The following is a 12,053-nucleotide window of genomic DNA, read 5'->3' as shown; positions in this document are numbered from 1 at the left end:
ATGCTTGATAGGGTGCCCTAGAGACCCTCTACCCTAGGTCCAAGGGCGGATCTCATTCCCCCTTGGCTTCATGTGTCCCATACCATATGAGGTGGAATACCTAGTGAGGTATCCTATCACCATTTTCTTTAACCTTGTCACCCCTATCCTATGTCTCATGATTAACACATTCATTCACCATGATAGAGCGCATGAGGACCATCCCAATAGTGTGCCCAGAAAGTCTATCCTTCATAGGCCCAAAGGCAGCACCCTTTGTACCCCTTTGGCCTCATGGGACTCCCCAGTCTTATACCATGAGATGGCGTGCCTAGAAGGTATCCCCAACACTGTTCCCCTACTTTCAATCCTCTCTCTCTCTATAATGTCTGGAAATACTCGGAATATATGCAGATATACTCTTAGACATTGAGAACACGCACAGAAATATATTTGACATACAATAAATCAACTACAGAATATAATTTGCCAGATTTCTATTTGCTGGTTTATATATAATTCGTAAAGCATTGCATCATAAATTATAAGAATGCATTAATAACATATGTAGCTACAACACTTTATACTATGCACAGAAATTCATACCAACTGGAGTGTTGGGTCAGACTGCTGAGAGGAATAATTAATGATTATATTAAATCAGAAACCTTCGATGATATTTGTATGATTGATTGATTGATTCAATGGATTCCTTTGAATGGATGATTTGAGGTATTGGCGAGTTGATGACTAAGTGATTGATGATTAGATGATTGATGAGTGAGTGAGTGATCCTTGAATGCTTGGAATGATCTCTCCTTTATAATTTATTGGGGGAAGAGTCACCACCTTTCATAAAAATTGAGGCACCACCTTCCATAACAATTGAGTCACCACTTTTCATTGCTGCCTTTGAGAATAATATATTATTCTCCAAATTGATCTCCCTTCCCTCTCTTCCTCAAATGTCCTGTGAGGGAGAGGTCACATCTCTTCATCATGCCTGCTGTAATGTCCCCTACTAGGTTTAGGCATGTTTTAACCATAATTAATCTATTTTTATATACTTATGACTCAAACTAAATATATTAGGAGGCATTTACACCTTAACCAGAATACAATCAGTGATATGCCACTGCTCAATCCATTAACTATTATTAAATAAATTGTTCATCTATCATACATCCATAGTCCTTAATGCAAGTGTCAAACCAATTGTAATGTCCCTACATGAAAACATCTCCGTTCCCAACTTCTTAAACGCAGACAGTAGTAAAACATATTCTCCTTACCGTTTATTACCTTATGAGCTCTTTCTAATTTACAATCTAATATTGTTATTTGTCTGATTAAGACATTATGTATATATATGTATATATGCATATAACCTTATAAACACTACACCATATATATATATATATAAAATTCTGATTTGAATATATACACATAAATAAATTAATAAATTAAATAATATATTCAGTTATTGATAGATTGGCTAATTACCTGTAATATACATTATTGATACTACCACTGCCTAAAAACATTAGTTATTAATATATTCAGTGGCTGGTAAAAGGACAGACAGATTCTGACGCATAACAGATCTGGTCTGCCACTGTTATGAAATTAATTATTACTAGTATACATATTGCAATCTATGTAATATTATTATTAAATTCTACATAAAAACATTATCGGTTTTCATGGGCTTCATATATTAAGCATACGTACTAAACACATCCCCTATGCATACCACTCAGAACAAGGATGTTATTGCCTATAACTTAATAACAGTTCTGATTTGATCTGATCGATGCTGCAGATATATACATTTTCCCCCCCTTATTGGACAGTGCTTGATCTCCCATTTATACCTTGCAAAACCATAGGATGACACCTCTTCATATGTGATGGGGACACCATCCATACCCAGCAGTTTGTCTTCATATCTAATTAAGTTATTTTCTATCAATTAGCATAATCGCTGTTCTTAATGACTCATCATACCGTTGCGATTAATGATGGGTTAGCATTAATCTTAATCATGTCCTCTTATTAGATATTATCTACCGATATGTAGCAATATATTTATACGCTGCTATTCATAAGGGCTAACAACTATTATTGATGACTGATCGATATCCTTGGGTAGTAGTAATTATCGCCATTGATCTGCCTATTATATCATGTCTCCGCTTGATAATGTCTGACCTTATTATGAGATCGGTCTGATAAGCAATGCAGACTTATGGTCATTATATCGATCCTCTTCATTAGCTGTCGATTCTCTTCATTATGTCGACTTCTTTGATAGGAGATAACTATGGTATCACATCCTCTTATCCTCCAATTTAATTAGTGACTCTTAATTACGATTCAGTCAAACATTAATATTTCGATGTCTTATTTATAATGACTCCTACCATTTATCTTTGCCAGCTACGTATTCTCCATGGTTCTTGGATGGCTTCAATCTTTCACTTATGTCCACATCCACAAAGTCTTTTTACCACAGTGCCCAAGTACTTACATTGTAACGGAAGATATATACATCATTGGCAATATTATTTCAAGGTGATTGTGATGAGCTGTTGATCCCTTATACCTGTGATAATTGATTTAGAACCTCCAATTGTATTTTGATGCCAAGTAAGAGCTAATATTAATTTTTTTTAATTTGAATATTTCAATAATATTATTAGTAATAAATATTAATTAAATAATATTAATAAATGAATAAATTTCAAATAATCATTCTTTGGTAATTATTATATTAATTAATAATAATTGCTTATTTCAGAATATATATAACGATCAAGGAGGGGACATGACAGTCTGCCCTTCCCGAAATTGCTTGTCCTTAAGCAATTGACAATTTCCTCACACTGAGTCATCTCCCAATAGAAATCAAGGTATATAATGGCACGAAGCATACATGAAGTATACATGCAATACATTTAATATGCATGAATACATGCGAGGACTGAAGCATGAGGCATTAAAAGTATGTAAGACATGGAGGGTACAAAGTAATACACAAGAAGTCATGTAAATACATGCAAAGGCTTGAAGTATACATGGAAGTCTTTAAGCATAGACATAAGTAATGCATGTAGCAATATTTGCAAATACACATAAAATATGAAGCGTACACGTCACATGGAGGTGCAAGGCACGTATATGAAAACATATACAGAGTAAACATTCTATGCACAGATCCAATACATCAAGCATACACATGAATACATAAGACATGAGTCATACATGTGAATACACACAAGGTGTAAATCCAAAGCATATAAGGCAAGAAGCATCTACATAAAATATGGAGTATACACATGAATATAGAAGGTGTGATGCATATGTGTAATATAAGTGAATACAATTAAGGCATGCAACATACAAATGAAATACATGTAACACATGAATCATACAGTGCATAAGCACGAGTTTACTTTAATTATGAATGCACATAAATTCTCTTAAGCCATGAAGTATATATGTGAGTGTATATACATTTATGAGAAACATACATCAGGTATGCGAATACCCTTAAAGCATGAAGGAATTCACTTAAATGCATATCAGACAAAGCATAAGTATATGCACAAAGTATAGCACACATGTAAACATGAAGTAATATACATAAGGCATGGAGCATAGATGGAGCATTCATGTAAAATACAAAGTAATATACCAACATACTGAGGCACAAAGTATGCACAGAAGACAAGTAAGGCCTGAAGCCATACACAAATATATGTAGGGTACAAAGCACATATAAGAAAGGCACTCATGGAGTGGACATGCTGAAGACACATTAGTCATGAAGCAACAAATAAAGACACAAGGTATACATGCTGAAAAAACATATTCGACATCAAGCAATCACATAAATACAAGTAGTATATATACAAAGAATACATGAAGCATACATTAGGAAGGTGTATGATGTAATTATGTCGAAAACATAACAGCATTAAGCAATCCCATATGTATTCATACAAAACATACATGTAATGGAGCAATCAAGTTGAAGACACATCAGGCATATAGTAAACACATAACCATAAATCATTTACATTTGCAACAAATATTATTTACAAGATCATAAAGGTAATTCATTGTATTATAAGAATTCGAAACAAGAATACAATCAGGTTTGCCCAACTGTCCCATATTGAGCCCAAAAGTGGTCACATGCCCTTTTGGCCCCCTATGGCATGGGTCTTATCCCCTAGCTCATACCTTGTTCCTCAGTTAATCATTATCTTGGCCAGATAGCTAGTGGATGGTAGAGGTGGTTTTATCATTTAAGTTAGAGATTCAAAGTATGACCAGGTTTGCCCAACTGTCCCATATTGAACCAAAAGCAGTCACATGCCCTTCTGGCCCCCTATGGCGTGGGTCTTGTCTTCTAGCTCATACTTTGTTCCATAATTACAGTTTCCTTATGCCAGAGAGTCAGTGGATGGTAGTGGTGGCTGAATTCTGCCAAACCCAAGCCCAGGAGCAGTCACGTGCCCTCCTGGCCTACTGCTTCATTAAGATTCAGTAGGTGATTTACTTAGGTGGGCAGTGTCTCCCCACTACAGATCCCTTTTACTTCCCTGGATAATATTAAGTGCAGACTAATAAGTTTATATATATGTTATTGGTTATGATGGTCAATATCAAACATGTATTTTGAAATGTGGCTTCATAATAAGTGCGGGTTAGAACATATACCAGAACTAATACGGGTGGTCATTTACCTTTCCTTGGGACTCGTGCATATTCCTTTTCTTCCTCTTCTATGCATTAACTGACTCCTACAGGATGGCAGGAAAGTTGCTCTGATACCGCTTGTAATGTCCCCTACTAGGTTTAGACATGTTTTAACCATAATTAATCTATTTTTATATACTTATGACTCAAACTAAATATATTAGGAGGCATTTACACCTTAATCAGAATACAATCAGTGATATGCCACTGCTCAATCAATTAACTATTATTAAATAAATTGTTCATCTATCATACATACATAGTCCTTAGTGCAAGTGTCAAACAAAATTTTAATGTCCCTACATGAAAACATCTCCTTTCCCAACTTCTTAAACACAGACAGTAGTAAAACATATTCTCCTTACCGTTTATTACCTTATGAGCTCTTTCTAATTTACAATTTAATATTGTTATTTGTCTGATTAAGACATTATGTATATATAGTATATACGTATATATGTATATAACCTTATAGATATTACACCATATATAATATATATATATAATTCTGATTTGAATATATACACATAAATAAATTAATAAATATAATCAGTTATTGATAGATTGGCTAATTACCTGCAATATTCATTATTGATACTACCACTGCCTAAAAACATTAGTTATTAATATATTCAGTGGCTGGTAAAAGGACAGATAGATTCTGATGCATAACAGATCTGGTCTGCCACTGTTATGAAATTAATTATTACTCTTATACATATGGCAATCTATGTAATATTATTATTAAATTCTGCATACAAACCTTAACAGGTTTCATGGGCTTCATATATTAAGCATACCTACTAAACACATCCCCTATGCATACCACTCAGAACAAGGATGTTACTGCCTGTAACTTAATAACAGTTCTGATTTGATCTGATCGATGCTGCAGATATATATATTTTTTTTCTCCCCTTGTTGGACAGTGCTTGATCTCCCATTTATACCTTGCAAAACCATAGGATGGCACCTCTTCATATGCGATGGGACACCATCCATACCCAGCGGTTTGTCTTCATAACTAATTAAGTTATTTTCTATCAATTAGCATAATTGCTGTTCTTAATGACTCATCATATCGTTGCCATTAATGATGGGTTAGCATTAATCTTAATCATGTCTTCTTATTAGATATTATCTACCGATATGTAGCAATATATTTATACGCTGCTATTCATAAGGGCTAACAATTATTATTGATGACTGATCGATATCCTTGGGTAGTAGTAATTATTGCCATTTATCTGCCTATTTGGTGCAGGATCACCTAGAAGGCTCATGAAGTTCCAATGCGTTTTGCTTTTGTGTTTTATGTTTTTGTGATGCAATAAGGTCTCAAGGACCATCTTCTAACTTCTGGAGTCATTTTGTAAGGCCGTAGTGCCAGTTGATTGCATGTACTCAAATAGGTTGTCTTGGTCAACAGGGGTCATTTATGTCATTTGTGCAAAATGAGCAATTTTTGTAAAAGTTGCTTGACAACTGTTCAACGTTGTCAAGTCACTTAACACACCATGCGGTGGTTGTAAGGCTAACCAATTCAAAAAGTGGTTATAGCCGTTTGGTTTGGTGTATATATAGACCCTTCAAATGTTGGAGAGGGGTTGGTTGATGATTTTGTACGGAGATCTCAAGTTTGGAAGCAATTTAATGAACTTTTCTCTGCAATTTCCTGCAAAATACACTGTTCTTTGATTCATATCTCTCTCATTTGAATGAATTAGCACACAAGGCTGGACTTGCTGGAGAGGCCCATGTGTTAGCTTTCATTTGGCACCGGTTTGGCTTGTTTACATAGAGTTTTGTGCATTCTACAAGCGAATTTGTGCAAACTGGTCTGAAACCCTGGAGTTTGAGGGTTTTGTCAAGAATAATGCATAACTAATCATTCCACCAATGGCTTGACTCAAGACTTGGTGGAATGGTGGGTATGAGGATGCTCCAGGTGGGTTTTTAACCACTTTTGCAGGGAAGGAGTTCAAGTGGTGGTTTGAGCCATTGAAGGCTTAATATCTCTATGTATTAAGCCGATTTGACAAGGTTAAGAAACACATTGGTTGTTTGGGTACCCAAACAACCAAGGAGGTCATAAAACCTATGAAATCGATTCATATTTGACATGTCCTTACCTTTCAAATTGGTTGTGCAGATTGGTAAAGTGTCTAAGAGGTGGCCATAGTGCATTTGGAGACCTAATAAGGCTCTTGGAGGGCTATAGCAGTCAAGTTTTGAACACTTCGTTCCAAAGCACCCCTTACTGATTTTGACATATGTTTTGTAAACCCCAAAAGGGTATCTGGAAATGGTTTCATTTTGTCCTTTGTGCCAGTGAGTCAAACGATATGGTGGAAAAGGTCTCTGAGTAGGGCTACTAGAGACTAGGCCTCATAGAAGGTAAATGGTGTGGGGTGACTTAGTTGAGTTTGTTTAAGGGGTGAGGATGGTTGTATTGGGTCCACATAGGTCAGTGGACATGTTGGAACTCCTGCCCCAAGCCCTGCTTGTGCCTTTTATCAAGTTGTCTCATTATGCCCTTGAGGAGGGTAGTCTTGGCTAGAGTCCTTAGTTGAGTGATCATTGATCAAGTTGAAGTTTGGGCTTTGTTGACGTGTATTTTGTACACAATCATACACAGAATAAAATACCCAAGGGTACCTTATCCTCTCTTGAATAAAGCCTCTGATTGCTGAAGATGTCGCAAAAAGGATCAATCAGGGTGACTCCAATGTTCTTTTATGTAGGGTCTCTACGTGTGGATAAGCACCAGTGGTCGTTGTGAATGCTGTTTCATCAAGGGGCCTTACGTTCTCCGACTTGCAAAAACAGGAATTTCCTAAAACTAACAAGTTCTTCAAAAGATCAAAAGGTAGAGTTTGCAAGGGATAAAATCTAATCTAATCCTATGAATGACCCAATGTAGGCTAGACTTGGCAAGATTCTACCAATTTCAATATTGCCATGAAATAACAACCCAACTGAAATTGATGCGATCTTCTAAGGTAACAAATGATTTTTCAATTCATCAAGGATCATGGACACTACCACAAAGGCACACATCCAAAGCTCAATGACGATTGAAAGTTTAAGTAATTCAAGTCTCCAGTTGACCACGCAAGGCGTTCCCACAATCAGTAAGAAGCTAGTGGTTTGGAACGTGAATCTCACCAAAATCAAGCCCAACACTTAGTCCTTCAAACTTAAATACTACTTTGACTGAGAATGATTCAAGAAAACGAACAACCATGAAGATAGCCACAAGAATTGCAATAAAACACCATAACTTCAATATTTTATTGATCTCAAAGCCAAAATAGACAACAATTGCTTGAAATTCCTTCTTCAATGCTCAATCTTGCTACAAAATAACTTTCTTCTTTCTAAAAGCTCTAATCTTCTAACTATTTCTTATTTTCTCTCTAATCTCTAATTTCTAATTACAAAATGAAAATGAGTGAGGGTATATATAGCATCCTCAATTACAATGAACGGCCCAGATCAAAAGAAGATCAATGGCTGAGATTCTGACACCTAAACCCTAATTAGGGTTTTATTACAAAAGTTTCCTTTTTATTGCACAACATTAAATGCATAGCCAAATATTTAATTTGGCACAAAAATCTAGGAAACATAGACCAATGACAATTAAGGTGCCATGTCATCTATAACAACCTCTCTTCTAGAACTTTATTCCCTTTCCAATGCTCCTTTTTAGCATATGCAATGAATCTAGACACGATTCCCTCGATCTCAGCAATAGGAATCTCAGGAAGATTCCTCATTCGTTCCTCCAAGTGAATAATTTGATCAAAGGCCCTGAGAAGAGCTGCGTCCCATTCAGGTTCGAGTTCCTTAATTTTCTCAATCAGGAGCATAGTAGCAAACATTTGATCTCTTTGCTCATCTGTAATCACATTCTCATCTTTGCAAAAGATGACCTTGACCCTTTCTTCTAATTCTTGAAGATCTACATCTGTCTCAACTTCGATCCTTCTGCCAAGAATAGTACATAAAACCCCAAACACCTTGTCCTGGATTGGATGGATGACCTCCTCTACTTGATTGCATTTGGTGCTGGTGTCCTCGAAGAGAACTTCCTTCATCTGGAGGAAAGTAGACCACTGGAGTAAATTATGAGCTCCTCCATCCATTATTTTTTCTTGTGCTAAGATCTTTCTTGGTGTTTGCCTGATTACTTGAAGAACAGGAATGATAACATCTTTAGTATGAGCAAAGGCGGCTACTGTTATCATTAGGTTGTGGATGATCTCAAGGACCTGGATAGCCCGATGAATGGTCTGCATCATCCTTGTTGCAAACTCAACAGCAACTGTATGGTTTTTGTCAATCCAAGAGCTCATAAGCTGGACCAAGCTCCTAACTTTCTCTGCTTCACCAACTGATTCAAGGGGAAGTGCTTGCACAGGAGATACGACTGGATCCTGACGTCCCAAAGGCTGACTGAGGTGGCTAAAGTAGCCTCTCCAAGCACTGACCTCTCTCTCAAGTTTTCTACTCTTTTCCATCTCTTCCTTAAGTTTATCTTTAAGTGCCTCAAATGAATCAGTTGCCTCATCCAATGCCTTCTCGGTGGTGAGTGGACCAAGCTCAATGGTTTCTTCATCATATTCTTCTGCAAGGATCTCACCTTCGTACTTGTCCACTGCCGTTGTAGCTATCTGCAACTTCCTGGACCCTGTTTCATCTCTGATCATCTTGGACATTTTGGTGGCCTTCTTCTTTTCTGTTACTCCCTGAGAATCTCCAACAAGGCTATCTAAATCAATCACATTATCTTCTTCGTCTTCGATCACAATCACCCTTGTTAGTCTCTCCTTCAACCAATCTGGAATGGCGGACCTTGTCTCTCTAACTTGTATTTCTTTAGGTAGTGACTCTTCTTTCCGGAGAGGAGACGTCGCTTCATCATCATCTTTGTCTTCATGTAGCTCATTGACCTGGGGAGATTGACTTGATGATCGTTGAGATGCCTGTCCTTCTTCAGGTTTATCATTCTGAACCATTGACTCCATAGATTCCTCAACTTCAAGTGTCCTCTTCTCTTGTCGAGAAGATGTGCCGGATGAGCGATCTCGATTGGCCTCTTGCTTCTTCTTGGAAGATTCTCTTTTCTTAGGTCTTTCCTTCCTCTTCGCACCTCTATGATGGGGATTGCCTTCACTTACGCTTCTGGGGTGAGGATTGCCTTCGCTTGTGCTTCTAAGATGAGGATGGCCCTCACTTACGCTTGCTCCTTCTGCCGACCTTTCCTCCAAAGTAAAAGTCATTGATATATTTTGCTCTCTCAACTTTTGATGTTGCACATCAACCCATCTGCGAGTACAAGACAAAACTGGAGCCATCAAAGTTTTCAAGTCCACAACCTTAGGTTCACTCCAATCTATCTTTACTGCCTTGTCCTCTCTATCATAGGAGGATTGAAGGTGCCTGCCACTGTCCTGAGCTTGATCGGCCACTCTGTAAACTTTGCATTTCCTGATGAAATCCAAAGGCAATCTGGAATGCATCTTTCTCTTCACTTCCAAATCATTTGAGAGATTCATCCAAAAGTCTTCTACCTAACATTCATGCTTGTATTTTCTACCAACTGTCTCCTCTATATGTCCATAAGGATCAAAATTCTCTCTCAATGAAAAGAATGAAAATGAATACAAGGCCAACTCCCTTTCTGCATCATGTAAAGCTGGAACATTAGGACATACCTCAACTGAATTTCCTAGTATGATAGGTACAGGAATCCCATTTCCATGTCTGTGTCTGAATGCCTTCGCATAAGCTGCCAGTTGCCTAGTTACCTCAAGTAGTACTATTCTGTCTGTCGGATATCTTGGCAACATATATGGAGGTGAAGGACACCCACGAACTCTGACATATGTAAACTTCTGGAATTGGATAAACCAAGCACCATACCTCTTTACAAGTTCTTGTGCCTCCTGAGATAGCTGATTATGAATCCCGCCTTGCAGTGTCTTGGTGATGTTTATTGTGAAGGTATCATTGACTAACTTGTAATTACCCCCAGGTGGATGATGCAAATGAACATAAGAGTCACAAACTCGGACTTCTCCAGGTCCTCTTCCAATCGATCCTCTGTGAGGTAGTCCTGCATATTCAAAACTCCTGATCAAGGCATATATGATGTACGAACTCATGTGGAAGGATTTAGTAGCCTTCAGTCTTCTCAACTGTACGTCCAAGCAATGGCTAATGATTCTAGCCCAATGAATTGTTCCTTTTCCTTGAACTATCACTTGGATGAATAAGAACATCCACTTCTCAAAATAGAAGGCTTGAGGAGCCCCTGTAACTCGATTGAGTAAGGTTATCAAATCTCTGTACTCCTCCTGGAAGTCGATCCTATGTGGTGCGTTGGGAATCTTGCTCAAGCGAGGACGACTTTTGAGTAACCAATTCTTATTGATGATGCTCAAGGAACTGTCTGGATCATCTTCGTACATGGATCTAGCTCCTTCCAAGCTTTTGTAAATCATGTCTTTATGTTCTGGTAGATGAAGAACTTCACTGATAGCCTCATCTGAAAGATAAGCCAAAGTGTTTCCTTCCTTGGACACGATCAATCTTGACTGTGGGTCATAATGGCGGGCACACTCGATCATCAGCTCATGGCACTGGACTGCTGGAGGGAAGCCGGCCGCCTTGATAACGCCACTCTCAATTATTCTCCTTGCGACAGGTGATGGCTTTCCAATGTAGGGGACCTCTCGAAACTTCTTCACACTGAAGTTTCCCAAGTTGGTATCTCCAATGTTGCTCCATTTTGACACGATCTTGGTCTCCATTTCTTCATTCTTTTGATCTTCCTTCATAAGGGCTGGACGACTGGTGGATGCTCCTGCCTTTGGGGTCGCCATCGTGATACCTACATAACATTTCATAATGAGCAATATACCTTGGAACGTAAAAATATAGATTAAGTTTAAGTCTTTAAATTTAGGAAACTTCATGATAAATCTTTGAATTATCATTTCCTAAATATGACGATTATGCAATTGGAAATTCAAAATTTCAAAATTTCAAAATTAGACTAGGAAGATCTTCACCATACCTTTCTTGGAGAACTAGCTCTAAAAAAGATGCAAAAATTAAGGAATTTGCTAGGCAAAATGTGGATCGAAGTCTTCAACGTGAGCTTCCTCTAGCAATTTCACCACCCTTAGCCTTCAACGCCTTGAGGAACAATTCGCTCTACCTCCAACAAAGTTCGCACTCCCTCTTGGATTGAGATTTCGCACCTCTCCTTGGATCAAGATTCGCACCTCTCCTTG

At 37.7% G+C, this 12,053-nt stretch overlaps 1 protein-coding gene across 2 annotated transcripts in view; it reads left to right on the top strand.

The window, feature by feature from the left end:
- The window catches only part of LOC131033829 (protein CNGC15b), a 143,227-nt gene that overhangs the window by 77,999 nt on the left and 53,175 nt on the right, over positions 1–12,053 (top strand). The gene's annotated exons all lie outside the window — the stretch shown is intronic.

This window comes from Cryptomeria japonica, chromosome 5, assembly GCF_030272615.1.
Source record: "Cryptomeria japonica chromosome 5, Sugi_1.0, whole genome shotgun sequence".
NCBI classification, from domain to species: domain Eukaryota; kingdom Viridiplantae; phylum Streptophyta; class Pinopsida; order Cupressales; family Cupressaceae; genus Cryptomeria; species Cryptomeria japonica.
This window is presented reverse-complemented; position numbering and strand designations above follow the sequence as displayed.